Raw genomic sequence first — 2,857 nt, 5'->3', positions numbered from 1 at the left:
GCACGCTCACGCACGCACACGCACACACACACACACACACACACACACGCACACGCACACGCACGCGCGCGCGCGCACACACACACACACACACACAACAAATTTTAACATGGTCCTTCTTACCTCCCCTTTTCACATGGGAGTTAAGAAGATAAGAGGTACTCAGACCCACTACTTCATGAAATCAACGGCTTAGATTTATTATATACTCTTACCTCTCTTGTGTTAAGAGGAGGCAAGAGGGACCATGTTAAAACTGCTCGAGCAGAAAATACTTCAAAACACGAGAGGGTTGAGCGTCTAGAGCAGCACCAGTTTGTCACACGGTGGAGTTAGGCCATCTCGGGGGAGTGAGGCCGAAATAATAACTAAACGGAACCAGAACACTACTCAAATGTACTATAATAACAATAGTACATCACCTTGAAAGTAAGATGGATAGAGTTTACTTGTAAAAATGCAAGGAAAAAACACACGGAATTGCATAACCGACACAAGCATATTTGATGGCACATTCTTAACACCAAAATTAAATAAAATTTGACATGATCACAATATCAACTCACAAATCACAAGAAGCATATTATTACAAGTCACAACAATCACAACTCAACCTCACAATACCATCGGGATTATACCACTATCATGCGCTAGCTTGGTGGTCTTATTAGTTCGCGGCGGTGGCGTTACAGTGGCGAAGAAGAAGAACGACAAGAGCACATATGTATCATTTCTTGGGCGGTGGAGTGAGTGCTGCCTTGAGCTTCTGTACCGTCCAAAAGTCAGTCTTGAACGACTTGGTGAGCACGACGTTGTCAATGTCGGTGCCGAACACGGAGGCAGGCACATTCACAGTGCCCGGGGCGGCGCTGCCGAAGGCCGATAGCGCGATGGCGGGACTTTGCCCCAGGTTGTACTGGTAGTGGACTAGGCCCTTAGGGAACACGAACATGTCGCCGTCTGAGAGGTCTTGTGTGTAGAGCTTGCCAGTGGTGTCGACAAACCCGATGGAGAGTGCACCATTGAGGACAAATAGCAGCTCGGCGGCACGCGGATGGGTGTGCGGTGGGTTGACGCATTCGGAGGGGAACACGAGCTTGGTGTAGGACACACTCTGCCCATTGAGCGCCGGAAACGCTTACATGTTGGCCTTGATCGCAATGAGGTTCCGCCGAGGCCATGGTAGAGTCTCGTTCATGACACGAAAGCCGATGTAGGTGAAGAAGTCGCCGGTGATGTTCATCGGCGCTATCCCATACATGTTTGGGATGACGAAGTCGGTGAGGATGTCTGGGTCACCGGCCATGGTGGCCAGCGGCGCTGAGGCCAGTGCAACCAGCACCAGCACCAATACCAAGTAATAGTATTTCATGAAGGCCATTGAAACTGAATGCAACTAAAGTTTTCTAAGAGATTGATGGTTGGAGGGTGTGGTTGTGAGATGCAGTGAAGATCTTGCAGGTCTATTTGTGCTATTTGTACGTATACATAAAACAGAAGATCGATTGAGCATTTGATGTACACGTACGCAGCCACGCACGTACCCACGCATGCACCCACGCACGCTAGGGCTAATTGACACACATCCGAGGAAGGGTTAACTGGCCAATGTCATGCAATTCCTTGGTGTCTCCAACCATGCCTATGGATACACCTGCATGCAAATTAGGAAAAATATTAGCATTCTCATCAAAACTCCGGTGCTTTGTGTCTCACTCTTCAATTGTCAAAGATTAGCCGTACGGCCAATATGGTGGCTCATTTAATCGCTAAGTATAATTTTGACAATAGATTAAATGGTATTCTTGTAAATGATGTACCGCCCTGTGTGGTGAATATTGTATCGAATGAGTGTACTGGTGTGGTTGGTTAATTAATATAAGTTGGTGTTAAAAAATTATTTTCATTTTTTTCGTAAATTATATACTGCTGTATGACTTGTCCACCAAAACCCTGCAAATATGTAATGTAGCACTGGATTTAGTATTATCAGGTCTAGAGTAACTATCAACTGTCATACGAGCTTCACCAATGCTTACAAATTGCTAATTATCTGTCGTCGTACATAGGAAACAACAATGACGATGGCGATCTAAACTTGCTCCAGCTGGCAGGGTCCCCTCGACGGCTCTTCCAAAGCCCCGGCGACTCGTACAAATAGCCTCCAGCTGACGACCTCCACCGATCACGCAACCTTACAACCTAGCGAAAATGGCGCCAGCCGATTAGGTCAGTTTGTTGCCGCGTCGTGCACTCTATTGGTCCATAGGAGCGAATGTCACAATTGTGTGAATTTTCTAATGACCTCAATTAAAACGCTTCTAAGCCACCCAAAAGAATAATGCCCTTATAATCAATTAAATGTATTTAGGCTACCTACTATTGACAATGAGATGCATTCGATCTATTGTACGGACTCGTGCATAATTTATTTTTATTTTTATTTTGTGGGGAACATTATTTTAGTTACTTTGTTGGTGCTCATTTTTGCAAGTGGGATTTTCTTTGGTTGCATGCGTAATTATTTATATGTTGTCTAACAAACAAAAAGACTTTTCTGTCATATACCCTAAACTAGGAAGCTGTTGGTCAACTCAAAAAAGAAAACGAGAACGGTTGGCATTGGCCACCTGGAATTGTTAATATTAAGATAGTGAGTGTGGTTCAGTAGACTTGGAAAAGTATATTCTCGGTCTATTACTCATAAATGTGAGATCATAATTTTTGCATCACTTTTTGTTTGCGTGAATCCTAAAATCTGATCCCTAAAAATTGCAAAACACTATATGAAGAGCCTTGAAATAATTTACCGCAGAAAAATATATTCTACACCCTTTTCTCTCTCTCTCTCTCTCTC

At 44.2% G+C, this 2,857-nt stretch overlaps 1 pseudogene; it reads right to left on the bottom strand.

Moving 5' to 3' along the window:
- Window positions 1-727: 727 nt before the first annotated feature.
- LOC119289312 lies at window positions 728-1,381 on the bottom strand (annotated as a pseudogene).
- Between the last annotated feature and the right edge of the window lie 1,476 nt (window positions 1,382-2,857).

The sequence above is a fragment of the Triticum dicoccoides genome, chromosome 4A (assembly GCF_002162155.2).
Source record: "Triticum dicoccoides isolate Atlit2015 ecotype Zavitan chromosome 4A, WEW_v2.0, whole genome shotgun sequence".
NCBI classification, from domain to species: Eukaryota; Viridiplantae; Streptophyta; class Magnoliopsida; order Poales; family Poaceae; genus Triticum; species Triticum dicoccoides.
This window is presented reverse-complemented; position numbering and strand designations above follow the sequence as displayed.